This window comes from Kogia breviceps, chromosome 1 (genome assembly GCF_026419965.1).
Source record: "Kogia breviceps isolate mKogBre1 chromosome 1, mKogBre1 haplotype 1, whole genome shotgun sequence".
NCBI lineage: Eukaryota > Metazoa > Chordata > Mammalia > Artiodactyla > Physeteridae > Kogia > Kogia breviceps.
Genome location: NC_081310.1, coordinates 54,738,092 through 54,756,296, shown reverse-complemented (window position 1 = coordinate 54,756,296; position 18,205 = coordinate 54,738,092). Strand labels below are relative to the sequence as shown.

The 18,205-nt window shown below is 38.9% G+C and overlaps 1 protein-coding gene across 10 annotated transcripts in view; it reads right to left on the bottom strand.

Moving 5' to 3' along the window:
- The window catches only part of LOC136794050 (uncharacterized), a 147,363-nt gene that overhangs the window by 121,495 nt on the left and 7,663 nt on the right, over positions 1–18,205 (bottom strand). For 2 of the 10 annotated variants that reach the window (XM_067031773.1, XM_067031799.1), the window contains exon 1: positions 2,177–2,601. The exons of 7 other annotated variants lie outside the window; for them this stretch is intronic. The gene's annotated coding sequence lies outside the window, so the exon portion shown is untranslated. Of the gene's footprint in view, positions 1–2,176; positions 2,642–18,205 lie in introns of those variants that run through there. One more of the 10 variants, XM_067031776.1, reaches the window with a different exon arrangement.

Genomic DNA, 18,205 nt, shown 5'->3' with positions numbered 1-18,205 from the left:
TGCTAACACATATATATGGAATCTAAGAAAAAAAATGTCATGAAGAAATTAGTGGTAGGACGGGAATAAAACACAGACCTACTAGAGCATGGACTTGAGGATATGGGGAGGGGGAAGGGTAAGCGGTGACGATGTGAGAGAGTGGCAGGGACATATACACACTACTAAATGTAAATTAGATAGCTAGTGGGAATGCCGCATAGCACAGGGAGTTCACCTCTGTGCTTTGTGACCACCTAGAGGGGTGGGATAGGGAGGGTGGGAGGGAGGGTGATGCAAGAGGGAAGAGATATGGGAACATATGTATATGTATAACTGATTCACTTTGTTGTAAAGTAGAAACTAACACACTGTTGTAAAACAGTTATACTCAAATAAAGATGTTAAAAAAAAACCCTCTCAGACCTATGATTCTTTGTATCATCTTGTGGGTAACCTAAGTATCTCCCACGCCTTCAAACACCTGTCCTCAGAAAAAGCCTAGATCTGAACCTGGGGCCCAGACCCATCTACGAGGGCTCTCTAAAGCTTGGAAGATGGAGTAAGATCCTCTCCCCACCCCCAATCCCTTCCTACTGAGCTCTGTATCTCACAGATGCAGCTGTAAAGTGTCACCCACGTTTGCTGCCCTTCCTTTTCCAACTGGTCACCAGGCCCCACCCATTCTCTCTGGGATCTCCAAAATCCAGTCCAACCTTTTATAACTTAAGTGGGACCCTTAGATTACAATTCATCCTGCACCCAATCAACTGCCTTCCACATGGAGGTCTGAGTGAGTTCTAAACCAGAAGACCATCTCATTGTTCTTTAGGGTTTCCCACAGCCTTCAGGATAAACATCCAAACTTCTGACAGGACAAACAAGGCCCATTTCTGTTTGTCCCCACTAGGTTTCCAGTATCAACTCTCATTTCATTCCCAAGCCCTGAGTTCCAGTCCTGTACATTACTTTTGCCATATTTTCTTATATTTCTCAACCTTTGACACACTGCTCCCTCCTGCCACCCCAGGAGGTTCTACTCTCCTTAGAAAGGATGGCACCTCCTCCAAGAAGCTTAACCTGAACTTTCCCTTTTAGGATTCTGTGCTCTGCAAAGGGGAAAGGTGGGGGGGGAGGGATAAATTAGGAGTTTGGGATTAACATATACACACAGCTAAATATAAAATAGGTAATCAACAAGGGCCTACTGCATAGTACTGGGAACACTACTCCATATCCTGTAATAACCTGCATGGGAAAAGAATCTGAAAAAGAATGGATATCTGTATAACTGAGTTACTTGACAGTACACCTAAAACTAACACAATATTGTAAATCAACTACACTCCAATGTAAAATAAAAATTAAATTAAAAAACAAAATGATTCTGTGCTCTGCAACACCAGAACTCACTTCTTCCAGAGCACTGACTACTATGCTTGTGTCTACCTGCTGCCCAGTAGAAGGGGAGATTACCTAGGGCAGAAGCATCATCTAAAGCAGCCCTTGGTTCTGACAACTCATTCAAGTGTCAGGATACTTTACACACATAACATGCTTAATTAATTTTAAGAACCCACAGAAAAAGTGGCTTTTAATGTCATTTTACAAGTGTGGGGATTGCAGTTCAAAAGTAACCTGCCCAGGCCACAGAGAGCATAAGCCCTGGAATTCAAACCCTAAGCTGCCTTCACACTGGTGCTCTTTCCACTATATGATACGACTATTGAAAAAAAAGATTTTTTTTCCTGAGCCCTGTTTTAATGGAAAGGGAATGAAGCTGGGATATATCCATTTCCTAATCGCTTTGGTCTGTACCAGGCAAAGTTATTCAACAGACCAGGTAACATCTGTGGAACAATTAACGATGCTCCAAACTGTGCTAAGTGTTCTACATTGTAGAGCCTACAAGCATGAACACAGTGAATCCTTGTAACTGCCACAGAGACTGGGTCCTGTTAAGCCCATGCTACAGATGAGAACACTGAGACCTAGAAGCCTTAAGGGAGACCTAGAAGCCTTAAGGGACTCAGCCGGGGTCACCGAGCTGGCAGGAGTCCTAGGCCGCACGCCCCGTCTAGTGCACACACACCCGGGCACTGGGCACCGGTTCGAGTGCCCACCCTCCACCTTGCACCATCTAAAACCCCGCTTCACAGCGCCCACACGAGAGACCCTGGAAGCGGCAACTACAAACCTGTCTCGCCAAGCCGTGGCTGGAAGAAGCTCTGGATACAGATCAGGGGCAGAGGGTGCTCAGGAGCGGCGCCCAGTCCACCCCGCGGAGGCAGTCGGCTTTAAGTCCAGCAGGCCCTCCTGCAGGGAAGCGCGCACGGCGGGCAGAGGCAGCGAGTCCTGCAGCGCGCACAGGTCCTCAGAGAGCGAGAAGAGGTCGGCCGCGCAGTTCCGGCGCAGCTTCAACGAGTGATCCTGGCCCGAGCGAGGCCTCGGGGATGCTGGCTGCGGACACGATGCCCACACCCGCCTGGGGGCCCCGGCTCGCCTCCCGGCCCCTCGGGCGCCCACTGCCTGGCGGCTGCGGCCCCACAGCGTGCGCAGGACCCGCGTCGCAGCCAAACGACGCAGGGCCACGGGCCGCAGCTACGCCAGCCCCTCCATGCCGCGGCGCGGCGCAGCGCCGGCCCTTGGCGCCAGCCTCATTGCCCTCTGCGCGCGCGCGCGCGCGGTTGCGTTCAAACCGGCAGGCGGCAGGCGGCCCCGTGGGGGCGGGTCTCGAGGACGTCTGAGCGCTCGCCTGCGTCCGGCCTGAGGAGCAGGGGCGTGAGCTTCGAGACTAGGGCGGCCCGAGAGGTAGGAGATGTGGAGAATTTGGGGTTTCTAAAAAGCGTTTGCTGACTGATCCAAACAAAAGTGAGACATGGTTGTATCAACGCATTTTAAAATTAGTAAAACTTCCCATAAGTGTCTGTGCTCGCCCCGCCCAGGAGAGAGCGTGCACTCCGTGAGGGACACAGGAAAGTCCTGAGTGAACGTCTGCCTGTGGTCCCTTACCTGATGCACGAGTGTGTGAATTTCTGCGGAGAGCTCTTAATTTATGTAGTTTTTGCTGACTTGACACGGTGGTTGGCAAATGGTGACGTATTCCATGCATTCAGGACATGATCATGGTTACTAATAATCACTTTGTTCTCTCTGTGCATGTCTGTGACCTAATATTTTCCTTTTGTAAAGACACCAGTCGTATTGGACTACAGCCCACACATTTGACCTCATTTGACCTCAATTACATATTTAAGGGCCTTATCTCCAAATACAGTCATATTAGGAGGTATTGGGGGCTAAGACTTCCACATATTAACTTGAGCAGGACACAATTCAGCTGATACTAGAAGGTGAGAGTACTTTAAGCAAGTAAGTAACTATTTTTTAAAGTGAGTTGCTTAAAGATATGAAGTTACTCAAGAAGGACAAGAAGAAATTACATAACACTGTACGTTATACAAAGATATTAAATCAATCATCATAACATCCCGTGAGATCCGCATTAAATTAGACTAAACAAGATGAAGCAACTTATCCAGAATTGTAGTTAGTACTTTCCAGAATTTAAACCAGGTATTTTCCCAGTTCCATTCTACATTTATTTTCATTTCATTATTTGAAATGAATCTTGAGTCTTCATTTTGCTTAGTTTCTGAAGTTATATGGGGACAGAATGGAGTTGGATATTTTCAGTGACATTCACACATGGGGAAGGAAATTGAGTCCAGAAGCTTCCGCGATGTTTCCATGGAGAATGCTAACAACAGAACCAGAAACACCGTTATCCTTTTGGTTCAGTCATCTTTCATAACACACTACAAGAATTAATTTTAAGAAGCCCAATGTTTTCCAAACTTTCACCAAAGGGCTCTGTGGGGTCCTCTAGTAATATCTAAGAGACTTCTTACTTTCACATTCCAAGCCACTTAAGACCACGAGTTCTGATTGTTCTTTGTGAGAAAATCAAGTGACAATCATAGCTCGTACTTTAGGATGGTTTCTTCAGGACCCAGGCAAAACCTAATACACAGTAATAATCATTGTTAATTGCATCTTTGACAATGATTAGTCGGGTATCAAAGAGGTGTATAAATTGGGAGAAATTATGAATCAAAGAGAAACATAGGCCACAGATATTTAATTAATCCTCAATTATTTATGAGTTTAACTTTGGTTAAGCTAATTTTCCTTCCTCTAGACAATTTCCAATTCATCTCCACAAAGAGAGCAGAATAATCACCTTCCAATACAAGATTTATTCTGTTCCTTTAATTAAGAGCCTACAGTGACTTCTACACTCACTCCACGAAGTTTTGCTATGAGAGAAAAGGAGCCATTATATTTTGTCTTGAATTAGATATGCCACCATACTTGACTTAGCTCATCTTACTGGAAGCACTTTGAGGGCAGATGCTACAGTCCTGGTCTTACATCCTCTACAGAAGCAAGCCAAGGGAATCACACATAGTTGCAGCTGGAAGAACACTTGTTCTGGTTTGATATTTTTAGCCTTTACCACCAAGACTTTATCACCAAGACCTATCTTTACAGTCTCTAAACAGAAGACCTTCTTGCCTTCCGTTTTTCATATTGACTAGCAATGTAAAGGGAAGAACTGAGAAGTAGCCTTAGTCTGCTAGCAGCCAGCCCAGATAAATCATCTGTGGAGATACTGTTTCTTTCAAAAGATATAAACATAAGAGGAAGTCCTAGAGTTTTTAACAACTGTGCAAAATAAAATTCCATGAAAACCTAGAAATCCAGATGCGGATCAGTAATATATTGGTTAAATAAGCTGTTATGTTCATGCAATGGACAAGTGTACAGACATTAAGAAGAACGATCTTTTCTATGAGATTCTCTTTTCACTGAACTCATCAGTGCTGCAAAGACAGTGTTACATAATAGTTTTTCTTTAACATTATATCAGGCATCTTCATCTTGTCCTGCATTTATTGCCAGTGTTACTAAAGTTTATCATTTACCTCTTTCTCTTTTAGATATATAATTTCTTCTTACTGTGGAAGCATTCATCAATCCCTACTTTACTATTTCTTTTAAATTAGAAATGAATATTGAATTTTATAAAATATCTTTGGGGGATGGATATTTCAAGTGATTGTATAGTTTTGTTCTCTTTTGACCTTGCTATATGGTAAATTATAATTTGTTATTTTATATTATGCTATTTATTATATATGGTATTATGTTTACTAATTACATTTATATTGTAATTCCATTATAATTAAGGTAGCATTTTGTTTCAGATAGACAAAACAAACAACCAGTGGAATAGGAAGCATCTTAAAATTTGATGCAAGAGCATAAGGGATTTGAGATTAAAGTAAAATTGACATTTTGGATCAGTAGCAAAACTTATTCAACAAAAGTGGGAAAACATGGCTATCATTAACAAATTCTAGATATAGCAACTAGTTAAAAGTAAAAAAATAATGAAACTAAAAGTATCAGAAACCTGGGAGACTTGACATGAATTATTCATGAGGAACACCTTTCTAAGATACAAAGAAAAAAGGATACATTTAATTATATAAAGAATTAAAATTTTCCTCATGGCACAATGCACTACAAAGGTCAGAAAACAAGCAACAGAAATTGGGAAATATATTTAGAAATGGATATGCTTTCTTTACAACTTTTGGGAGAAGCACATGTTTCTTTGTCCTTTAACCTGTTATGTGGGTATTAATCTATAACGTAAGTGCATGGTTCCTTTCCTTTAACCTGTCATGTGAGATTTAATCTGTATTGTAAGTGCATGGTTCCTTTTCCTTTCATCTGTAATGTGAGTGTCAGTGTGCGGCACTGTTTCCAAGCACAGACTTTGGATGTTCCTGTACTGGTCCCATCGCTGACCATCCACAAAAACTTACAAATGTTGCTTTACTTTCCTGGGGGTTAGAGTCTTAGCTAAGAAATGGAAGCAAAATAGAACTTTCCCCCAGGGATGATAGAAGGTTTAAAGGAGTAAATATGTAAGTGACTTAGCACAGTGCCTAGTACAAGAGAGATCAATATAAGTACTTATCAATGTTTTAAACAGACAGATGAAAGAAATAAAATGTGGTGATTTCAATCTATTGATATATATTCTTGACATTAAACTGCGTTTTCATTCATTGGATGACCTAACTTGCTCATGCTTTTTCTTACTCTAGTGAACTTGGGTAGCTAAAATCATCGTTTAAAATTTTTGCTTTTATATTCACAAGTAAATTTGACCTGTAAATTTCTTTTTCCTCACAATCCTACTCTATGTTCAGTATTAGGATTATATAGACTTCATAAGATGAATAAAGGAGCATTCTTCCTTTGCTACTCTCTAGAAGTTTTTCTTTTTTAATACTGATGTTATCTGTTTAATAGTAGTTTGATAGAATTCCCCATCCAAACGATCTGGGTGGGTCTGGTATTTTCTTGGTGAAAAATTGTAAACTACTGACTTTATTTCTTTACTGGTAAAAGAACTCCAGCTATGTATTTCCTCTTGTGGCAGTTTTGGTAAACTTTAGGAGCTAGGAAATTGTCCACTGGCATTTCATATATTCTCTGTTTGTACTCTCTGCTATAACATCGTCCTGATTCTTTCTGTGTATTATTTACTTTTGTTTTTGTTTTGCTTAATCAAAGTGTGTTTTTAAAATCTTTTCAAAGAATATTCTTTTGACTTACTAAATCACCTCAATTTTATACTTTTTTCTGTTTTATTAAGTTCTGCTCATATCTTTACTATCTATTTTATCTATGTTCTCAGGGTTTATTGTTTTGCTCTTCTGATGTCAATTAAAACACTTGGTTATTAATTTTAAGAAATCTTTTTAGTTATAAATAGTTGAACTTTTTGAAGATTCCAGCTAGTTGTAAGTATCTAAGGGTCAGCACCTCCACATTGTTGCTGGCCTAAGCCTTAGTGCACCCTATAGCAATGTATATATTGACATTTTTCCCCCTCGACTTCCTGTGTTTTGCTACTTGTCACTTTTCTTTGGAGAGAAGCCCTGTGAAATAGCCTTCAGTTATTTTACAGCCAGTACGTCTTTAAAATATGTGTATTTTTTAAAGATAAATCGACTTACATAATTAGGCAGAAAATCTGATTTGCCATATTTTTTAAAACAGCATAATTTCACTCTTCTCCATGATTAATATGCTGTTTTACACAGCCTTTGAGTTTTTAGCTTTATCAATGACATGTACTTTACAAATGTTTTAAAGAGCCTACCCACTCTTTTAAAACATCCTGTTCCTTGTTTCAGTTCTATTATTATGTATATTTTCTGCCTTGCACCTGATAATTCCAACACTGAATGGATGGCCTTGGGAATCTAATTCTGGTATTGATTGTCTTTGCTGATTCTCTCCCATTGTATCTGATTTCTTCATTATTGTGTAAATTTAGATCATGACCTCACCTTGAGCTAAACTTTATCTGTGGGAACGCTATAGGCCTGGGTTGAATGTCTCCCTCTGCAGAGAGTGTTTAGTTCTGTATTTGGGATACCACCCATCTGGGAGCATTTTAAGGTAATTTCTTACCTCCTGTTTGCAAGACCACAAATTAATTTTCAACCCAAACACTGTGAACACAGATCTGGGGTTCAGAATTCTCAAGAGTTCCTACCAGTTTCCTACCCAGAGCAGAGGCCAAGAGAATTTGGTCTTAGTCTCCCTTTGCCAGCAGATATTTTTTTTTTTTTTACTGGCACACCCTTTCATTAAAGGTGAAGCTAGGCTTAGTTCTAACTTCCCGTCTAGTAGGGATGGAGTCTTATCTCCTGCCTCCCATGTGGTCATGGACACTTTAACAAGAAGTCTTTATGTCAGGGCAGGGGTGTCATTAAACTATGGCCTGTATTCCAAATCCAGACAGCCGCCTATTTTTTTATGGCCTATGAGCTATGAATAATGTTCACATTTTAACTGGTAATATTTTAAATGGTTACTTAAGTACCTAAACAATATCCTCAATTTTGCCTCTTTGGTCCACAAAGCCTAAAATATTTGCTATTTTGCTCCATAAAAACAGGATTTCCAGCTTCTGTTCTAAGCTATCAAGATCTCCAATCCACTCTTAATATAGCTAGAACTCTCACACATGTACTCCCCTTCTTTCAGGGGTCCTGGAAATTTCTACTGCACACTTCAAGAATCAGACATGCACTTAAACATAAGTTGTGTACATTTAACCTAGCATACCTAACCCTTTTCTTTTAGGAGAGCTTTTCAAGTAATCTTGCCCACCATATTCTTCAGAGCTTGATTAATAATGGCAAAAAATGAAAACAACTAAACATTCAACAAATGGGAATTGTTCATAACAATTATAGAAGCACATACAGGGCTTCCCTGGTGGTGCAGTGGTTGCGAGTCCGCCTGCTGATGCAGGGGACATGGGTTCGTGCCCTGATCTGGGAAGATCCCGCATGCCGCGGAGTGGCTGGGACCGTGAGCCATGGCTGCTGAGCCTGCACGTCCGGAGCCTGTGCTCCGCAGCGGGAGAGGCCACAACAGTGAGAGGCCCGTGTACCACTAAAAAAAAGAAAAAAAAAAAAAAAGCACATACACTGGAACACTATAAACTGTTATTGAAACAGTGAGACATAACTAGTTTTATTCCTCGAGAACTATGTTTATTTAGGTCTCTTTTGTTTAAATAATTATATTTCTGTGTATGTATGTATATGATCATGTATTTATATACACATACATTATTTACCTGATATATTCATATAAATATGTGAAATACATACCTATACACATGCCTTTTATTTATATTTGTATACATACACAGGAATATAATTATATATATCATATATTTATATACATTGAACTGAAAACTGGTAGTATACATATATATTGCGTATAAATGTATGTATATGTGCATGTGTAGAAAAGCAGGTTGAGAGATATGTAAGCATGATTTAGACAGGGTTCAAGATTTTTAAAGTCGTTATGTGTAGGTAGTGAGATTATGGCCCATTTGATTTAAAATACTGCATATTTTACATCAACTGTTATGAACAGATTCCTACGTAAATAAAATTATAAATAGTTATACATACTTGTATGTGTAATGTATAATTAAAATATATATACTTTTATGTAAGTATATTTATATTATTAATATACTTGTCTTATAATACATTATACATTGGGTTATACAGAATACATTAAATGTAACGTATATCAGATAATTATATATTTTTATGTTATGATAGAATTGTTTTATCATCTATTACATGATATATCATATTAATATTGTGAACATATTAAACATATAAATACATTGCATTAGTCATATATTTTCTGTACAATATATGCTATGCAAAAATACATGTTAATATAATACATAATGGTTATACATTAATTTAAACAGTAATATATTACATGTATACACTAACATAATATTTAATATTGGTATATGTATATTATAGTTAATATATACATAGCTAATGCTCTTTAAAGCCATGTGCTACAAGAAGTAGGATGGGACCAGGAGTATGGCCAAAGCAAATTCTAAAAATATTAGATTATTTATATTCATTTATATGTCATTTTCCTGGAACTTGCATCTGGCTATTAGAGAGCACACACAGCAAAATCACGATAAAGTGCCCGGGAGGACATGGGATCCTTTATTCACTGGGACCTCAAAGGAAACATAGTGCTATTCAGTCCCCCATCAAAGAGGTAAGAGCAAATCTTGAAGCACCCACTAAAAGCCAATTCAAACAAAAAGGCTTTTCCACTAAAACCTGAAAAAGGTAAGTTCCCAAGAGACCCCCTACATCAACCACCAAAGCTCATTTGGCAGTAAATCAATAACATTCAGGGAACAACAAGAAATCTAAAACAATAGTTGTTTTAACAACAACAACAACAACAAATCCAGCAGCTAATTAGTGTCTTTCCTGTTTGAAAGAAGGCGGTGGGAAGTGGACAGAAGACCTGATAGGAAAGAGAAAAAGAAGAGGAAAAGGAAAATAAAAGTTTCCAGTTTGACAATCAAGCTGTCTTCTGCGTCCATTTCATCCCAAGACCACCAAGTCAACTTGGAGGCTTTTTCCTCCTTCCCTTTCTATGAGACTGATCACAACCAGCACTGCAGAGTCCATTAAATAAAGAAACGCTGTTGCCTACATGTGTGAATGAGCTGTGAGTAAACTACTGGAGTAGAGGACACGTAACTGGAAACGTCCTCATGAATGTCCATGTGGCTGAGCAGGAAGGTAATCTGTCATAGATGTGCTAAATAAGAATAGCTGGGTTTTAGTTTATTTACTTTTCCCTGGACTCTGTTGAATGACTGTCATCTACAAGTTCAGGCTACTTTTTGCTGAGGATTAATGCACTGGGAGAGCTGAGAGAAAACTGAATAGTAGAGCTGTCTTTTTCTGGGCCAGTTGGCCTTACTTTCCCAAACCCGAAGTCTTTCCCTATTTCTTTCTCCTTTTTATTGTAGTAAAATGAACATAACATAAAATTCACCATTTTGATCAGTTTACAATTCACTGTACAATTCAGTGGAATTTAGTACTGTCACAATGCTGTGAAACTGTCACCACTGCCTAGTTGCAACACATTTTCATCACCCCAAAAGAAAACCTACACCCATTTTAAGCAGTCATTCCCTATTTCCCTCTCTTCCAAACCCCTGGCAACCACTAATGTATAATATTTTCCGTGTGTATGGATTTGCCACTGCTGGACATTTTCGTATAAATGGAACCATACAGTATGTGGCCTTTCATGTCTGATTTCTTTCACTTAGTTGCATCCATGATGTAGCGTGTATCAGTAATCCATTCCCTTTTATGGCTGAATTCCCTGATCCTGTTTTCTTCATACTGTTTGAATACAAACTTTAAAATATGTTGAGGCTGAAGCTCTGTTTTAATGGCACATCTATGAGGCCAATTCATTTAAAGAAGGTGAAAATGGAGACACTGTTGTGAAATGATAATCGTTGAGAAGCCTCAGCTAATTTGATAATGAAAATTTGGGAAATGTTGCAAAAAATTATTGCTTTATATTAAAAACCTTTTAAACAAGGATTCAGGAGATTGTCTTTTTCTTGCAGGTAACTTAAATGAGGCAGAAGAAAATAACTGCCCTTTAAAACAGATTATGAAAGGATTTTATTTATTCTTAATAGACAAATGGGAGTACAGGTAGTTCATATCCAATATGGACTCCCTGTCCAAACACTGTTTATCATTCTAGCCACCACTATCGAATTATATTTCTTGAAACTAATGCAGCTTAACTCCTGCATATTACTTTTTAAAATTCATCTATCAAATCCATTAATACAGTATAAACAAGAGATGTTCAGGTTTCAGTGCAGTTCAAATATCAGGTATAAAGAACCCCCCAGTAAGGAAAAGAATCCTCTATCTCTTGCCAGAATGTGGTCAGCTCTGGGGTGCTTTGCTAGCTGAAAGACACTTTTATTGTTAAGAGAATAGAGGTTGTTTAAGAGGGATGAGAGGCAAAATCTTTTAAGTACTTGTTTGTGTTAAAAACAGTGCTATGCTCTCTCATACTCTATAAAAGTGAAGGCTCACCATTTTACATATGTGAAAAGCGAAGTTAAAAGCGTTTTAGTAACTTACTAAAAGGCACGCAACCACTAAATTCAAGCAAGAATTCAATCCCAAATCTGTCACACTGAAGTTTGAGCTAATAGTGAGATTAATAGAAATAGCTCTAAATTAAAAGTTCAGAGATATTTTTTTATTTCGTACTCTTTCACTAACCCTCTTTGGAGATAAATCATTTCATTTATATGGGCATTAATTTTCACAACTATAATAGTTGGAAGTGTGACTAGGTGACCTCTATGTAGTCTTCCAATTCTAAAATGTTCCATTAATTTGGATTCCTACAATAATTGTCACTGCAATATATGCATGCTGCCACCAAGTAGAAGTAGAGAGTACTAGTTCCTTTTTTAACCCTAGTGGGGAGTGCATTTTGACCTCAGACTTATCTGTGAATAGTACAACCTGTTAATATAACTATAAAATAACAAAATAATATGGTAGTATTCCCTGTAAAGCAGAAGCTTTACACTGTGTCTATGAATCGTATCAGAATCACCTGTAGGTTTTTTTTGTTTGTTTGTTTGTTTGTTTGTGGTACACGGGCCTCTCACTGTTGTGGCCTCTCCCATTGCGGAGCGCAGGCTCCGGACGCACAGGCTCAGCGGCCATGGCTCACGGGCCCAGCCGCTCTGCAGCATGTGGGATCTTCCCGGATCGGGGCACGAACCCGTGTCCCCTGCATCGGCAGGCGGATTCTCAACCACTGCGCCACCAGGGAAGCCCCACCTGTAGGTTTTTTAAACATAGAGGAAATCCAGATCCCACTGAATGAGGATTTTCAGAGATGGGACTTGGGTTTCTGGATTTTTGGGCTCCCATCATTTGTATATTTTATTTTATTTTATTTTTTGCCTATGTACAACATTTGTCACATCCTCTTTTTTTAAATTGATTTGTGTGTGTGTGTGTGTGTGTGTGTGTGTGTGTGTGTCACATCCTCTTGAATCTTTAGCTATTCCTGTTTGTTTTAAAAGTTTCAAATATTCCATAATCTTCACCTACTTTTCATAAGGCGTTATCTGTTATGTTTATTCACTCTTGTGCTTCTCCTAGTTAAAACTTCTTTTTTTCTTTTTCTCTGGGGGCCCTGCCTCATGGCTTCCAGGATCTTAGTTCCCTGACCAGGGATTGAACCCCAGGCCCCCAGCAGTGAAAGCACCAAGTCCTAACCACTGGACCACCAGGGAATTCCCAAGACTTCTTTTTTAAATGACTTTTTTCCCCACTCTAATTCATTCCTGGGATCAGTTTCATGTGGGAACATTAAACCAACCTTGCATTACTAGAATAAAGCCACTTTGATTGCCATATATTACTGTTTTACATACCATGGATACAGTTTGTGCTTTTGTTTACAAATTTTGCATGCATGTTCAAAAGAGAAACTGGCCTATGATTCTCTTCTTGTGATATTCTTTTTACTTCTGATCTGAAGCTTATGTTGGCCTTATAAAAATTTTGAGCAATATATTATTTTCTGTTTCCTGGAAGGGTTTTATGTAAGATTACCAACATTTCTTCCCTAAATATTTGGAAGAATTTACTTGGAAAGCCATTTATCCCTTGAAATCATTTTCTGTAAAGGTACTTAATTATACAAACAACTTTTGGAGTAGATATAGAAGTTTTTAGATATTTCTTTTCTTGGGTTAGTCTTGTTAGGTTGCCTGTTTTAAGAATTTGTAATTTTGGATGAATTTTCAAATTTATAAATATAAAAGTATTATTTTAACAGCTTTATTGGGATGTAATTTACATACCATAATTTAACCCTTTAATGTATACAAGTCAGTGGTTCTTAGTGTTAAGCACTAAAAGACGTGTGTAACCATCACAACAATCCAACTTTAGATTTCTGTCCCCCCACAAAGAAACCCATTACACATTAACAATGTTTTTTCATTCTCTCAACCGTCTCAGCTCTAGGCAACCACTAATCTCCTTTCTGTCTCTACAGATTTGCTAGTATGGGCATTTCATATAAATGGGACCATACAATATGTGATCTTTTGAGAGTGGCTGCTTTTCTTTACATAATGCTTTCATGGTTCATCCATGTTGTAACATGGATCAATATTTCATTCCCTTTTATAGCTGAATGCTATTCTATTGGATGGATATTCCACATTTTGTTTATTCATTTGTCAGATTGACATTTGAATTTTTTCCAACTTTTGTTTTTAGAAATATGATTCTACGAACATTCACGTACAAGCTTTTGTGCAGACATAAGTCTTTATTTCTCTTAGGTATATATTTAGTAGTGGAACTGCTGAGTCATAGGGTAGCTCTATGTTTAACACATGTAGGAACTGTCAAGCTGTTTTGTAAAATGGCCGCACATTATGTAAAATGGCTCAGACTGTATTTTCTATCCAAAGGTATCCAAAGCTACTTTAGATGCAAAATGTTTCAAGTTGACCTTTGCTGCTGCCAAAATCGTAGCCACTGTGGGCAGTCTGCAAGATGGCATCTTAGGTTTCTGAGGAAGAAACTAGAATACACAAAGGGGGAAATAAGTGTACAATTGCATAATGTAGATTTCATATTTAATTTTATGGGAAAAGTAATTACTTGGCTTTTGGTTTTAAATGGAAATAGCCACTCATTGGGAAATAATTACTCTAATTTCAATTTATTTTACTTTAAATCATTCTGTGATGAAGGCAGTTATGAAAAAAGGTCTCCAGAATGGAAGGAGTGCCAAGTCAGAGGTATATAACATGTTTTAATTCTCTAAGAAGAATTTCTCTTTAATGGCTTGTTTTTCTTTCTTTCTTAAAAGAAAATTATCAAGGTACTAAAATTAAGTTTTTATTCAAATGAAATAGCTTTTCTGTTTCTGAAAATGTTGTGTGATGCTTTAATGTAGCCTTCCCAGAAATGCAGATTGAAGACCTTTTTTAAACTTAAAATATCTTAATTTCCAATGACGATCAAACCCTCCTAAATTACCTGTAACTAAAATGGGATATTTATCATTTCTCTCCCAGTACCAGTGGATAACTTCTCCATTGGTGAAGGAACCATCCAAAGCTGCTAGACAAAAAAAGAACCATAATTTTGGAAAGTGGTCGCAAAGGAAAAGCTACTATTAGAATTGGTAACTCTTTCTTTTTCTTAATGCTACTACAACTTATACCCCTTATATTTTCCGGTGTGCTAAAATTAAAACATCCTTAATGGTTATTCCTTAACGGTTAGCTGTCAATATTATTTGTGGTTCTTATGGAACGCACCTAGGAAGTTCCTGACACATAGTGTTTAATATGTATTAGATATTAATTTTAATATGATAAAGCTCTTGAAGTGAAAAAATTCATATCCAGATACGAGGTCACCTTTTCTCCCTTTCATGTGGGGTGCAGGCCTTGGGAAAGAGAGGGAAGCATGTGATGTGTCCAGTGACAACCCCAAAATAAAATAAAGTAGGCAGAGCCCTTGGCCCTTTACAGATATGAATAGCTTTTATTGTCATCAGAAGCCTGTGAACAGACAGTGTTTTACAGCAGCGCAGACAGGTTTGGGTCAGGTACAGCGGGGAAGTGGATCAGGCAGGATAAGAACATGCGGAGAGTCGGTGGGGGCTGGTTCCAGAGGAACCAACAAAAATCACAGATGTTAATGACTGTTTTTTTCCAAATGCAGGAATCAGTGGAAAAACTAGAAATGATCATGTTCAGAATTGTGATCAGTTGTGTCTAAATATGTAAAAGTCAATTACTTTCCCATAAGCCAGAAATCACAATAAAAAACAAGGAAAGATCCCATTTGCAATAGTCACAAAAATTAGTAAATATCTAGAAGTCAGTTCAGTGTTCACCTGAAAAAGTCAGTGCAAAAGGATAGATGAAATATTTTAAACATATATGTTAACATTAATAAAATATAATGTTAACATATGATCCATCAACATATAAAGCCACTGGCAGCGGGAAAGACAGATCGGTGGAAAAGTTCAGAAACTGGTCCCTGTTTACTTGAGAACTGTATTTTAACTTAGACAGTTTTAAAGTCTAACTTGACTTTTTGTCTAATTGACTGATTGATGCATTGCTAATTCATTTAAACAGAAATTAGATATTTGCATCACAGCATACACAAATTCTAGTCAGTGGAAAAGATGCAAATGCAACTAAATGCAAGAAGCAAATACAAAATACAGGAGAGAATTTCTGTGTTAAGTGTAGGGAGTACAGAAGCCTTCCTAAGTAAGCCATAAAACTCGGAGGCCATAAACTAAAAGGTATTTAATTACATGAAAATTTAAAACTTTTCTACAGTTCAAGACATAAACAAAACAAAATGACAGACACAAAAGTTTGGTAGTGTATTAACATATAAAGGTGACTGCTGATATAGAGAAGAAGCCACAAATAAATGAAAAAGGATAACCAAATTTTAAAAAGGCAGGGGGTGGTTTTTAACTGTATGAGCAAACAACTCAGAAGAACCACAGCTGGCTACTAGACAAATGAAGAGGGGCCAACTTCTTTAGGAAATGCAGGTTAAAACCATGGGATTTTCTTCCCCTCTGATGGGCAGAAATTCTAAAGACTGATAACATCTGGTGTAGACGAGGGAACAAACACACTTTGTGTATGTTAACTATAATAAATGTGTTCAATTTTGGAGTGAGGTTTGCAGCATCCATCAAAGTTCAAAACTCTCTTGCTCTTTGACCAAAGACTTTTACTTCTAGGCACCTGCCCTCTGCCAGTACTCTGCCTTGCACAGAAGTGTGCATCAAATCAGGCACCTGCAAGTCCAATGAGGGATACTTACGTAATGGGGAAACTCTAGAGACAAACCGGATGTCTTTCAGGAGGGGTGTGATGAAGGAAATTAGGATCCATCCGTGGTAGGGAGTAACGTGTGTGTGCTAAACTCGTCAAAGGGTTAACCTGCCTTCCACCTGAGCTCAGATTAGGCAGGACACACACGAGCAGAGGTCAGGTCAGAAAATATTTTGTCATTCACAGGGAGGGATGGCTCCCTCGGCCGCCCACTTCAGCTATTACTCACTGTGGAGTGAAGGGCGTGACTGGTCAGCGGGCATTCATCAGACACTCGTGGGCTCTCAGAAGGAAGCCAGAAGCAGGCGGGGACAGTCACGCTGGGGCCGCTGCACGCCCACAGCCTCAGTGAGACACGGAGGGGAAGGACCACTGCAAGCCCTTGCTGGCTCCGCCCTGCCATCAGGCAGCCGAAGATACCACCTGCTTCCTCCTGAGCTGAGACCCGGTTTTCCCACCAAAACAAGGGCCATCCTGCTTTAGAAATGCCACGGTGAGCTGTAAGTGCATATCTGGGAACTCTCAGTCACAGAAGGAACAAAGCTAGCCCTGCACCCTGCCCTCCTATTTGTCAATTGCACAAAAGCCCATTTTGGAGGCTGGACATTTCCGCGAGTACAGGCGGCTGCGGCTGTTTGCACTTCCTCCTGCAGGTGCCACCTCCTCAGAGAAGCCACCCACACCTCCCCCAGGGCAAATCTGGCAGCCCCACCCTCTGGGACCTCCGCTGATCCCATATACGGGCCACTACACCTCAGCTGAACTTCTGTGTTTAGAGATCACCTACCGTCTTTAGTTCATAAGTTTCTTGAGAATAAGAATACTATCACCCTCAGGATGGGAGAAAATATTTGCAAACGAATCAACGGACGAAGGACTGATCTCCAAAATATATAAACAGCTCATGCAGCTCAAGATTAAAGTAACAAACAACCCAATCCAAAAATGGGTGGAAGACCTAAATAGACGTTTCTCCAAAGATGACATACAGATGGCCAAGAAGCACGTGAAACGCTGCTCAACATCACTAATTATTAGAGAAATGCATATCAAGACTACAATGAGGTATCACCTCACACCAGTTAGAATGGGCATCATCAGAAAATCTACACACAACAAATGCTGGAGAGGGTGTGGAGGAAAGGGAACACTCCTGCACTGTTGGTGGGAATGTAAATTGACACAGCCACTATGGAGAATGGTATGGGGGTTCCTTAAAAAACTAAAAGTAGAATTACCATATGATCCAGCTATCCCACTACTGGGCATATACCCAGAGAAAAGCATAATTCAAAAAGACACATGCACCCCAATGTTCACTGCAGCACTATTTACAATAGCCAGGTCATGGAAGCAACCGAAATAGCCATCGACAGATGAATGGATAAAGAAGTTGTGGTATATATATACAATGGAATCTTTCTCAGCCATAAAAAGGAATTGAATTGAGTCATTTGTTAAGACGTGGATGGATCTAGAGACTGTCATACAGGGTGAAGTAAGTCAGAAAAAGAAAAACAAATATCATATATTAACGCATGTATGTGGAACCTAGAAAAATGGTACAGATAAACAGGTTTGCCAGGCAGAAGTTGAGACACAGATGTAGAGAACAAACGTATGGACACCAAGGGAGGAAAGCCGTGGGGGAGTGGGGAGGGTGGTGTGCTGAATAGGGTGATTCGGATTGACATGTATACACTGATGTATATAAAACTGATGACTAATAAGAATGTGCTGTATAAAAAAAATAAATTAAATTAAATTCAATAAAAAGAATAAAAGAATACTATCTACTGT